This window comes from Herpailurus yagouaroundi, unplaced genomic scaffold (assembly GCF_014898765.1).
Source record: "Herpailurus yagouaroundi ecotype Mexico unplaced genomic scaffold, PumYag 207, whole genome shotgun sequence".
In the NCBI taxonomy this organism is placed as follows: Eukaryota; Metazoa; Chordata; class Mammalia; order Carnivora; family Felidae; genus Herpailurus; species Herpailurus yagouaroundi.
In genome coordinates this window covers 4,496,317-4,509,363 of record NW_024412438.1, presented here as the reverse complement: position 1 = coordinate 4,509,363, position 13,047 = coordinate 4,496,317, and the positions used below count along the sequence as shown (strand labels likewise).

Genomic DNA, 13,047 nt, shown 5'->3' with positions numbered 1-13,047 from the left:
CCCCCCGTGGCCGGCCCGGGGCTCAGAAGCAGCTGGCTCTCTTTTAGCCAAAAGCGCTTGAACAGAGACTCAAGTTAAAAATAGGCTGGATGTACTGCCAGAAGGTGGCAGGAGAGGAAGCTCTTTTCTTTTTTTTTTCTTTTTTTTTTTTTTCAACGTTTATTTATTTTGGGGACAGAGAGAGAGCATGAACGGGGGAGAGGCAGAGAGAGAGGGAGACACAGAATCGGAAACAGGCTCCAGGCTCCGAGCCGTCAGCCCAGAGCCGTCAGCCCAGAGCCGTCAGCCCAGAGCCGTCAGCCCAGAGCCCGACGCGGGGCTCGAACTCCCGGACCATGAGATCGTGACCTGGCTGAAGTCGGACGCTTAGCCGACTGCGCCACCCAGGCGCCCCAAGGAGGAAGCTCTTTTCTGAGCACTTATTCAGTCCCCGACACCTGGAGGCGCTGGGGACCCACCCCCCTGGGCCACGGAGTCCCCGGGACGCCAGTGACCCCCGCTCTGCTTTGTCTCCTTTACTAGCTTATTAACTATACCCTTCGAGAACTTGTTTTCGTGGTTCTTCTGGGCTTACAGAATGCGTCTTGAACGTGTTACATTCCATTTTCAAGGGACAGCATTTCGCTTCTCCCTCCTGCTCGCCGGGTGGGACCACACGTTATTTCTGCTTCAATCCCTCAGGTCTCACTTAAAGAGATTTTAGTCTATTTTATTCTATTCTAGTCTAGTCTATTTTATATTTCACTTCATTTCCTTACGTAGGCTCCACACCCAGCGTGGGGCTTGAACTCACTACCCCGAGACCGAGAGTCTCGTGCTCTACCCACCGAGAGCCAGCCGGGCGCCTCTCTTACAGAGGATTTGGAAACGAGAAAAAGGCCTTTTATGCTCAGGCACATGTTTACCTTCCTGGTGCCCTTCGTCCGTTCCTTTGTAGAGATGGATGTTTCCATCCGGCATTTTTCTTCGGCTTGACGGACTGAAATTACCTTCTTTAGAGCCGGCCTGCTGGTGACGACAGATTCTTTCAGCTTTCGCCGTCTCCCCTGAGCTCTGTCTTTACTTTTCTGAAGACGTTGCCGCCCTGTCTTCGGGCCTCCGTCGTTCCTGACGACAAGTCTGCTTCTCCTTCCCTCCTTCCGTACTCCGTTTTCCCTACGGCTGCTCTTAGGATTTGCTCCTTATCACTGCTGCTCACGGCAGATTCCGACGTGTCTGCACGCAGTTGCCTCACGTGTCTCGTGCTTTGGGGCTTGGGGGCTTCTGGGATATCTGGCTTTATGGTTTCCATCAAAACCGGAAAGCCTTTGGGCCACTGTTTCTCCAAATGTTTGGCTGTCAGCCCCTTCCCGCGTGTCTGGGTCCCCAAACAGATGTGTGGACCTGACAGGATTCCACAGCTCACCGACTTCCCCTCCCCTCCTTCCCTTCCCCTCTCCCTCCTTTCTTGCCTCCTTGTCCTTCTTCTTCTCGTCTTTTTCTGTGCTTCGTTTTAGATCGTTTCTGTGGCTAAGTCTTCAAGCTCACCAATCTTTTGTCTCCAGTGTCTAATCTGCTCTTTTTTTTTTTTTTTAAACGTTTATTTATTTTTGAGACAGAGAGAGACAGAGCATGAACGGGGGAGGGTCAAAGAGAGGGAGACATAGAATATGAAACAGGCTCCAGGCTCTGAGCTGTCAGCACAGAGCCCGATGCGGGGCTCGAACTCACGGACCGTGAGGTCACGACCTGAGCCGAAGTCGGCCGCTTCACCGACTGAGCCACCCAGGCGCCCCAGAGGTGATACCCTTCTGAGGACTCAGCTTCAAGCCTGTGTACCTGCCACAATCCGGTCAGGTGATAGAAATCACATGGTGACTTGAACAGGGACCGTTGAACATAAAATATCGTTGCTTGTAACAAGAGCCTGTGTCACAAGGGATCGGCTGATCAGAAACAGAACTCTGAGGGCGCCCAGGAACCACAGGTACCAGGAGCCGCCACACTTAGGGGGAGACAGGGCGCTCAAGGAGGAGCCCCCTCCATACCCCCACCCCCACCCCCATCCCCGCGGCGTCTGAATCCGGGGGACTGAATCCATTGGAGAATCCGAAGGAAAGGCTTCAGCCGGCAGTGTCTCTCCAGCGCCCTCCACTGACGAAGTTTGGCGTCGCGCCCACCGGCACAGGAGCTGTTCGGAGGGCTCAGCTCCATTTTCACGGAGCAGGCAGTAAAATGAGCTTAGAGCTGAGAGGCGATAACTAACGACTGGCACAGAGCGAACACTGGGGGGGGGGGGGTCTTTCCGCTCAGGCTGACGGGAACACAAAGTAATCCTGGCCCCGGCGGCGCTCAGCACTGGCCCTTCTCGCCTCCGGCTCTTCCGTACGTGCAAGCACTGCCCTGCAAGGCCGCAGCCTGGGGTGGGCCTTCCGCGGGCTTCTGGAGCCCTCCCTGCCGAGCCTGCCCCTCTCCAGGGCTCTGCCTTGCGCACCGGCCCCCACGGCCCCCAGGGTCCCCTGTCCCTCTCCTCCAGCCAGGAGGCCACCGGGCTCAGCCAGCCTGGAAACTCTCCGCAGGCAGTAAGTTTGGGCAATTTTTGAGCCCACCTCATTTATTTCCCCTCTCTCGGGGATCGCTGCCCTGTTCTGCCCCTTGTCCCACGTCTGGACATCACTGTGTCTTGAAGCACGTCTGGGTTTTCAGCTGTTTGAGGCGAGAGGGTAGAGGGAGGGCAGTCCCCGCTGCGGCACCGCGGCCGGGGTCAGGGTCCACCTGCGATTTCGGGAGAGACTTTCCTCCAAATGTGACTTTGTCTCCCCCAAAACCTGCCGGATTAAGCCATAAGGGAGCACCCGGCTGGCGCAGTCAGGAGCACGCGTGAGTCTCAATCTCAGGGTCCTGAGCGCAAGCCCCATGTTGGGTGTGGCCCGTACCGGAAAAGGAAAAGGAAAAGGAAAGAGAGGCTGCTGGGTCTTCTGCGGTCTTTCAGCCCTTTCTTGGTCTGGCACAGACTCGCACGTCTGTCGCACTCTGCAATATCCCTCCATTTGCGTGGCCGTGTGCAAACCACCTCTTTTCATTGTATGTAATTCCTTTTATCACAGTAACACGTTACATAGTTTAAAAGGCCAAATGGTGGGCGAGGCGGATGTCAGCCACGTCCACTCTCACCTCAGTCTCTACTTTCTGATTATTTTCTTCTCCGCTTCTTCTCTCTTAACTCTGACAAAAGACCAAGCGGGCTGGGGGTGCTGGGTGGCTCAGGGGTCAGGCGTCCGGCTCTAGGTTTCAGCTCAGGTCACGATCTCACGGCTGGTGGGTTGAAGCCCCACACTGGGCTCTGCGCTGGCAGCACGGAGCCTGCCTGGGATGCTCTCTCTCTGCTCCCCCCTCCTCCTGCTGAAAATAAATAAATAAACTTGAAAAAAGGGAAGGGAAGGGAAGGGAAGGGAAGGGAAGGGAAGGGAAGGGAAGGGAAGACCCAGCAGGCAAAGCATCGGGTGATGGGGCCACAACTACCTACTTCAGCAGCAGGGACCACTGTGCGACTGACCCCGAAACAGTGATCACCTTGACCTCTGGCGTCCACCTGCAGACCCACCCCACCTTTGTCCCGCACTTGCCTGGCGTGAACCTGGACGCGTTTACGGCACCTCGGAGACAATCCCTGAGACACTGGTCGGCTGCTTCCTCGCGGTGGCCTTGCTGAAACAGATCCCCTCTTGTGTCACCACCGCTCACCTTCCGCCTTTGGGTTTGGTCAGCAGCCGGGGGCCGAGCCTGGTCTGCTTGGGCTCCCAGGACCAGGCGCCCCGGTTACGACGGGGCTTCGTTCTGACAAGGAACGAGGGCGCCCGCCACACCCCTCGCCGTTCCCACCCTGGCTCCAGGGGCGACCACCCTCAAAACTTCTGCTTGTTTCCACCAATATTTACTTTCGTGTTTCTAAATAATCTTGTTCAGCTGCTACTGCTGCTTTCTCCTTCTTTCTTTCCCCCAATTTTAAAGATTTCTTTTTTAAGTTTATTTACCCATTCTGAGAGAGAGCATGAGCAGGGGAGAGGCAGAGAGAGGGTGAGAGAGAATCCGAAGCAGGCTCCAGGCTCCGGCTGTCGGCACAGAGCCCGACGTGGGGTTTAAACTCACAAACTGTGGGGGCGCCTGGGTGGCGCAGTCGGTTGAGCGTCCGACTTCAGCCGGGTCACGATCTCGCGGTCCGTGAGTTCGAGCCCCGCGTCAGGCTTTGAGCTGATGGTTCAGAGCCTGGAGCCTGTTTCCGATTCTGTGTCTCCCTCTCTCTCTCCCCTCCCCCGTTCATGCTCTGTCTCTCTCTGTCCCAAAAATAAATAAACGTTGAAAAAATAAATAAATAAAAAAGTAAAAAAAAATAAATAAACTCACAAACTGTGAAGTCATGACCTGAGCCGAAACCAAGAGTCAGACGCTTCACGGACTGAGCCCCCCCGGGCGCCCCTATTTTCCAATCTTAGACTTTCTAGAGAAACAGACTGACTCCTTTTGATGGAGGGTGAGGACTTGGCCCTCTGCTCCCCACCCCTGCATGCATGAACACACACCCTTTGCTGCTGCCTTCTCTATACATCCAAATCCAAAATTTGGGCTGCGTCAATATTCAGCATCTAGAGTGTCAGGCAACTGTAACAATTATTCACGGTTGAGCCATGTCGTATGCTGTGATCCGTTCTGTCTTCAAACACTTTCCACTTCCCTTGTAGGCAACAACGATCCGGAAAGACCAGCAACCGAAGAGAAAACCGGCCAAAGCGCGCGTCCGGTCCACGGGGAAGAAACGCCAACGGCTCTGAAATGTTAAAGTCGCTCCACCTCACGCATAAGAGAAGTCAAAATTAACACTACATCGGGAGAGCATTCCTCATTTATCAGCTCAGAAACCCAGAAGCCTACGACCCGGCGCATGGACGAGACCTCGGAGAACAGGTGCTTTCATCCATGGGGGCGGATGGGGGTGGAACGGCGGGGCTGGCGCGGGCCCTGTGCGGACATCGAGGTCAGGTGCAAGGGCGCCTCCCTCCGGCCGGCAAGCCCGCCTCTGGGGGTTTGTCGTGCACCTGCACTGCATGTATACGGTTACCGTGGCATTCGCGTGTAAGAGCAAAGCCCCGGGAGACGCCCAAGTGTCTTTGTAAGAGAGCTGGTCACATACACGACTGTGCTACATGACACAGGAAAAAGGGAAGCTCTCCATGGAAAGACGCCCAGGGTACGGTGTGAGGTGGAAGGAGCCGAGTGCAAACGGTGTATACGGGATACAAGAAAAGAGGCGCCCGCTGGCTCCGTGGGAAGAGCGCGCAGCTCTTGATCTTAGGGTTGTGAGTTTGAGCCCCGCGTTGGGTACACAGATTACTAGAAAAAATAAGCTAAAAAACAAGAGAACACAAGCAAAGTAAGAGCAAATACACATTTATGTGAACCTTATTAAAAAACACTGGAACGAGGGGCGCCTGGGTGGCTCAGCCGGTTGAGCGTCCGACTTCAGCTCAGGTCATGATCTCACAGTCCGTGAGTTCGAGCCCCGCGTCGGGCTCTGTGCCGACAGCTCGGAGCCCAGAGCCTGTCTCGGATTCTGTGTCTCCCTCTCTCTCTGCCCCTTCCCCACTTGTGCTCTGTCTCTCTCTGTCTCTCAAAAATAAGTGAACATTAAAAAAATTAAAAAATAATAATGAAAACATTTTTTAACTTTAAAAATAAAATAAAATATTGCCTGGGTTATTTTACTGCTTTTTCTTTTCCTGATTTTACCAATTCATCCCTAAACTCTTCGTCTCTTTGACTCTTGCTGTCAATGTGATCAAACTCATCTAGCACTTTGGCAGTGCTACCTTTTTTTTTTTTTTAATGTTTATTTAGTTTTGAGAGAGACAGAGCGTGAGCAGAAGAGGGGCAGAGAGGGGGACACAGAATCCGAAGCGGGCTCCAGGCTCCCAGCTGTCAGCACAGAGCCCGACGCGGGGCTCGAACTCGTGAACCGAGAGATCATGACCTGAGCCCCCCAGGCGCCCCGAGTTGCAACTGATCTTGGAGCCTTTGCATGAAGGTGAATCTGCAAAGGTCTGAGAAGGTTTCTTGTACTGTTTCTTTGAGAACTTCCTCCCACGACGCCCTTTCTCCTGTCAGTTGGACGCCTGAGTTGTTTCTCTTTCACATTTTTCTCCCTTATTCCTCAACTCTTCGTCTACTTAATGTGCTTCCTTGGGGATTTCCACACCTGGGCTTCCCATTCCTTTGATTGTTTTTACTAACCTCTATTTAATTTCTGAGTAATTAAATTTCTAATTTATTTCTAATATCATCTTCTTGTTTCGTAAATCCTGACTTACCTCTGAAAATATGTTACTAGGGCACCGGGCTGGCTCGGTCGGTGAAGTGTGCAACTCTTGACCTCGGGGTCGTGAGCGAGCCACACGTTGGGCGTAGAGATTACTGAAAAAGAAAATAAACTTAAAAAAAAAAAACAACTAATCAGTTACCATTTTTTTAAATTGAGGTTTTTCTTTTGTTCTTATTTATTTATTTATTTATTTATTTATTTTAAGTAAGCTGTGCACCCAACATGGGGCTTGAACTCACAACCCCGAGACCAAGAGCCGTACATTCTGCAGACCAAACCCGCCGGGTGCCCCTCAGTCACCATTTCTTTCTTTCTTTCTTTTTTAATTTTTTTTTTTTAATGTTTACTATTTTTGAGAGAGACAGAGAGCAAGCAGGGGAGGGTCAGAGAGAGAGGGAGACACCGAATCTGAAACAGGCTCCAGGTTCCGAGCTGTCAGCACAGAGCCCGATGCGGGGCTCGAACCCACGAACCGCGAGATCATGACCTGAGCCGAAGTCAGATACTCAACCGACTGAGCCACCTAGGCGCCCCGATTTCCTCATCTTTAAACATTGACCTTTTCTCTGGGACGTTTTCTAGAAAAGCGCCCACTGATCTCGTTCCTGAGGACACCGTCCCGCCTCCAGGAAGCGGGTGGGGAAGGGGCAGGGGTCTCCGCACTCCCGTGGGCATGCAGACGCTGTTTTGATGCAGACGCTCCTTTGACCTGACTTGCTTGGTGTCCCTGCCGCTAACAGTCATGCCCTTCCTTCCGGTTCAGGTCCTACACAATAAAGCAACAGGAGAATGACGAGGAAGAGGAGTGTGTGTGAGCTTGCTCGTACACGTTCGTGTGCCCAGAGTCCTCCGAAAGACCTCTCCTGGGGAGTGACGGCTGGACGGGCCGAGTCTGTATCTTGGGAGAAAGGTTCCAGCCTGAGGGTCGAGCGCAAATTGCCCCGTGGCTGGAGAAGGGGGAGAAAGGGTAGAAGTGGTCTGGCCTGCGAGGGAGGGAGCCAGGGGCCCCACAGCACAGGCCCTGGGCGACCACAGTAAGCACCTGAGTTTCATGGTTAGTGTGGCTGGGGCCACTGGACGGTTTGGCCCCTGGAGCCCAGGATACAATCTACATTCATGAGTCTCTGGGGTGCCTGGCTGGCTGAGTGATGGAGCGCGTGACTCTTGATCTCAGGGGTGTGGGTTCGAGTGGCCCCACGTTGGGTGCAGAGATTATTTTCAAACAAAGTCTCTAAGTGGGGCGCCCCGGGGCTCGGTCAGTTAAGCGTCCGACTCCTGGTTTCGGTTCAGGTCATGATCTCACAGTTGGTGGGATCGAGTCCCGAGTCAGGTTCTGCACTGACTGTGGAGTCTGCTTGGGATTCTCTCTCTCTCTCTCTCTCTCTCTCTCTCTCTCTCTGCCCCTCGCTCACTTGTGCCCTCTCTCTCAAAAAACTGAAAAAGAAAGAGTCTCCCTGGGCTGTTGTGTACAGAACAGGAGCCGGCTGTTGGTGGCTGGGGGCCTGGGGGGTGGAGCTGGGGGGGATTCAGGACGTACTGGAAGGTCGGCTGACAGGGTTTGCTGAGGACTGGATGACAGATGAGAGAAAAGAGGTCGAGGGCCTCGGCCCTGTCGTTTTGTTTCGGTGCCGTTTTCGGAGGCGGGAGGCAGGGGGGAGGCTTAGCGGGGAGATCAAGGGGGCGTCGGGCGGTGTTGAGTGCGGGGGGCCGGTTAGGCATCCGGGTGGAGACGGCCGGTAAGTGTGGACATTAGGGGACTGTACAGGTCCGACGTGAGTCCTCGGTGCGTAGATGCGGCTTACAGCAGGGAGCTTGACATGATCTCTCTGGAAGCTTGGGGGCTCAGGGCGGTGCCGGAAGCCGAGCTATCCGACCAGCCTGATGGCAGGGCCCCGGGCGGTGGACGGATCGGGACCGCAGGCCGCCCACCGACAGCGAAGCTTCTTATATTCCCGCTTTTATGTAATTTGGCCTTAATAAAAGTACCTGGGGAATTGTCTGTTGGAGAATTGCCCTCCACAGGCCCCCTGGGAAAAGAACCATTGGGGAAAGAAAATAAGGTTCTGCAAGGAAATTGTGCGGCCCTGCATTTAGCCCTTTCCACCCCCTGTAAAGACTCCTCTACCTAAAGGAAGGATAGCCTCCTACATTTCCCAGCCAAGGAAGGAGCAAATGGATTTGAAAGCCCCACTCCCGCAACAAAGAAGTGTATCCATGGGCACAAGTTACTCCAACCCATAGGCCCCCTTGGCCCCCAGGAGGCATTCCAGATGATGACTGATCCTAGTCGGTTAAGGTACAGAACGGTTCATTAGTTCCTAGGTGCATTGTCTCTCTGAGAACGTGTAAGGCGTGGGTTCCTAAGGCCCTCTTGGCCCCCTTCTAGCACCTTGGACCGAGACGAACACTTTTGTTCCCCAAACCACAAACGGTTCGGGGAAACAACTAAGAGGTCATGGCCCCGTAACTGTTCCACTTGAGGTGTTGAGAGATAGACGACCTTTCATGAAAACAGCAAAGCAAATGCTCTATAGATTACAGATAAACGTAGATACATCATGAAAATAATGTAAGAAATTAATCAATAAGCAAAGGGCAGGAGGCAACGTTATGAGAAAATAACCATGTTATTCCTTAAAGGGTGATTACACATGGGAATGTTTTTAGAATCAGGTAATGTCGAGAAACACAGATGACGCACGCTACAAGGAAATCGCTAGCAAATATAATGCCATGTTTGCCACAGTAAAGTGGCCAGTCTAACCCCCTCCTGTGGTCTGTGTCCATTTTTGTTTCTGCTTTTTTTTTTTTTTTTTTTCACTTTTTTGCCGACACCGTTCATCCTTCAGGAACCCCTGGACCCGTTGGAGCTGGACTCCGGCAGGGCAGGGGGCGGGGAGCCTCCCGTGGGGTGGGGTTTGCAGGGGTGCCGTTGCTTCGCGGCTAGGGGTGCAGGAAAGAGCCGGGGGCTCCCCCACCCTAGGCTCCCCGTTCCCAAGCCCGCCCCCGCTGGCAGCCCTGGCCCGGGATGCCTTCCTCTCCCGACTCCTGAGCCCTCCCTGGTTCTGGGGAGCCAGCGGCCTCCCTGTCGGCAAGACCTCACTTTGCAGGCACCCACCTTAGCGCCTGTTCCCCTCCGGATATGGGCCCCACTCCCCCCTCAGCCTCTCAGTCAGGTGGTCCCCGGTATCCTCCTGGGGGAGCCACACTATTACCGTATCACGATTTGATTCGCACTCACTGTGCTGTGGCTTTGAGAAATAGACCCACGATTAAGCCCCATGTTCCCCGGAGTCTCTTGAAGGACAGGGTCTGAGTGTCACCGTGGAAAGAGCTGAGGATCCCGAGCCTGGAAAGGCTTCTAACTCCGGGGTGGGGGTGAAGCCTGATCCCCACCTGCTGAGCCCGCTCTCCCCACCTCCTTACAAAGCCAGCTCCCCTGGACACATACATTCGAACGGGAATAAAAATAGACAAAAGGGGCGGGGGCGGTGCCTGGATGGCCCAGTCAGTTGAGCGTCCAACTTCGGCTCAGGTCATGATCTCGCGGTTCGTGAGTTCGAGCCCCACGTAGGGCTCTGTGCTGGCAGCTCGGAGCCTGGAGCCTGTTTCAGATTCTGTGCCCCCCTCTCTCTCAACCCCTCCCCTGCTCACATTCTGTCTGTCCCTGTCTCTCAAAAATATATTTTAAAAAAAATTAAAACTAGACAAAGGGGGGGGATGAGGAAAAAGAGGCGGCCCGCCAGGCAGGGGTGCAGGCGCTGCCCGAGGCTCAGGAGCCTGCGCAGTGCTGCCCCCACCTCCCTCCCCCTCCCTCCGTCATGGGAACCAGCTGCACCTGCGCCTAGGGCGTGTGTCTAACTTCCAGGCCGAGTTCGGGGGAATGACCTTGACCTGACCCGGGAGACCCGGACAGCAGCGGGGGCTGGGCCTCCACTCTGGGTCCGCAAGCCTGCGCCTGCGCACGCCCCCCACCCGGTCCCGTGGGGAAAGAGCATCCAAGGAGATTCTCTCTCCGAAACCGCTGCGTGGCTGTGCCCGACACCCTCTCCTCTACGACCACAGCGCCCTTCAGTCGATTCCCAAACTTGAGCCCCAGGAACACTGAGCCCGGGGCTCCCCAGCTGCCTGCCACACGCCGCGTCCGCCCGCGTGTCCCACACCCTATGGGCCGCGTCAGAGAGGACTTTGCTCAGGGACGAGTGTCACAATACTCCACAAACAGCAATGCATTTATCCACACACGAAAGCAAACAGCACTTTAGAAGTTGCTGGAAGTGTAGAAACTTCATGATCCTGTCCCCAAACCCCTATCTTCGTCACATTGTTTAGGATTCTGGATACAGATCTGTCCCCTGGTCCCCAAATCGATCCTGATACTCTTCCCTTGGAGCATCACTCTTCTCAACAGACACGGGCCGCTGTCAGCCAGGCACCAGCAGAGACGGTCGGCGTCAGACCCCGTCCCTGTCCCGCCGGGAGCGGCAGTGCAGGGTTCAGGATCCCGTCCCGCACCCTCAGGCCTGCAGCCCGATGTCACCGTGCATCCACCGGGGCCGTCCTCCTTCTTTGGGCCTCTACGGGGACACGGATTCCAGCCTGATGAGGTTACCGTGAGGGATAGCACGACAGGTTGTGCAAAGTTCCTATGTGCCTGGCACGTCACATCACGGGAGCTCAACAGGTGGTCAGACTTATTGATAACAGATAAAGGTGGTGGTACTTCCCAGATGTCGGTCAAGTGTGAGAGTCACTAAGGCTACAGGAGTTCAGAGCTGCACGAAGTTCACCAGGGCGGCTCCGTGGAGAAGTGGGACTTAACTGAGCTGTCAGTTTCAATGACAGAACCCCCCGCTGAGTCTGAAGCTCAGATTAAAATGAATACTTCAGTAGAAGTGTGCCCCAAATATTGTCTGGGCCTTACTCCCACTGAAACAGTATTCACTGTTTATCTGAAATTCAGATTTAACTGGGGATGCCCTATTTTCATTTGCTAAATCCGGAAAGCCTGAACGTGAAGAGAGGGCGGCTTGCATGGCCGGGAGGCAGGGGAGGAGGAGGAGGGGCTCTGCCAGGCAGAGGGGGGAACAGGGACAGGCAAGCAGGCTGACACTGCCTTATTCTTCACATTGTCACAGTTGAGGGCACCGAGACCCAGGACCGCTGCTGCCTCGTGTTTAAACCCCCAGCCTTCCTGGCTTCCAGGCACCGCCGTCTCCCTGGGGCAGCGGGGAAACCAAGGAAAAGGACACGAACGCCACCTTCACGTGCACCCCACGCGGGGCGGGCCCTGTCCCGGCAATTCTGCTCCAACACAGCCTCTCGGCCGGCCGCCGACCATCATCAGCTGTTGTTGTCGTGGTTGTTTCTTTCCGAGAGTTGACCGCCACACCTAGCCTGCCACACTGCCACTCCCTTTAACGCTTGCGCCGAACCAGGCTGCGTCTGGGGCACTCACGTGAATCGAATGTTCCTTCCCTGCTCGGTGTGGGGCTCCGCCCTATCCGACCCCGCGACCAGCACAAAGAAGAGGGCGCAGGTGCGGAGAGAAACGCCTTTCATCCGTCAGGTGCCACGGAAGGTCATGACAAAGATCTACCACAGGTCACCTTGCCCCCCACAAATGCTGTCCCCAAGGGGTTTCCACATGAGCTAGACATTGTGTTTCAGAACTACAATCAAACAAAACCAGATGGTCTTCAAACTATACCTTGAACTCCACTAATTCTAAATTCAGCACAATTACATCTATATTCCATCGAGGCAGGGCTCGAGGACAATGAAATTTAAAAATATATCTTAAAGTGTGATGGCTGTTACCAAATTAGGTCTGCCCAGTAATCCTGATAAGAAAAAAAAAAAAAAAGAACAGTTTAGGGGCGCCTGGGTGGCTCAGTTGGTTGAGCATGGGACTTCGGCCCAGCTCATGATCTCCCAGTTCGTGGGTTCGAGCCCCGCCTCAGGCTCTGTGCTGACCGCTTGGAGCCCAGAGCCTGCTTTGGCTTCTGTGTCTCCCTCTCTCTGCCCCTCCCCCCAGTCACACTGTGTCTGTCTCTGTCTCTCTCTCTCAAAAATAAATAAACATTAAAAAAACTAGAAAGAAAACATTAAAGTATAGCAAAACTGGGGCCCCTGGGTGGCTCTGTCGGTTAAGCCTCCAACTTCGGCTCAGGTCATGACCTCGTAGCTTATGAGTTCGAGCCCCGCGTCGGGCTCTGTGGGGACAGCTCAGAGCCTGGAGCCTGCTTCCGATTCTGTGTCTCCCTCTCTGCCCCTCACCTGCTCGTGCTCTGTCTCTCTCTCTCAAAAGTAAAAATTTTTTTAAAGAAAAAAAACAGTTTAATTCAACAGATATGAACCAAGAGCCCTCTCTGGGCACGGAGCTGAAAGGGAGGCACCGCTAAGACCCAGCTCTGGTCCCCACAGGGCATGTGACGGCAACAGACACAAATTCAGTTGAATTTCAGAAGGGAAAGGACACAGTGAACTTTGCTAAAGACATGATCTCACGGTTTGTGAGTTCGAGCCCCGCGTCGGGCTCTCTGGCTTCAGATCCTCCGTCCCCCTCTCTCTACCCACCTCCTCCAACCGGCTCCCTCTCGAAAATAAACACTTAAAAAAAAAAAAGGAAAAATGTCAAGGGGGCCCAGCGGAGGGAGTCCTTCATGCACAACGTGGGGAGGTGGTGCTGAGCC

The 13,047-nt window shown here is 54.3% G+C and overlaps 1 non-coding gene across 1 annotated transcript; it reads left to right on the top strand.

Moving 5' to 3' along the window:
* The first annotated feature begins 12,233 nt into the window (after window positions 1–12,233).
* Window positions 12,234–12,318, top strand: TRNAR-UCG (transfer RNA arginine (anticodon UCG)). The gene is given in 2 exon segments: window positions 12,234–12,270; window positions 12,284–12,318. It is a non-coding gene; the product is annotated as a tRNA-Arg (tRNA).
* Window positions 12,319–13,047: the final 729 nt, after the last annotated feature.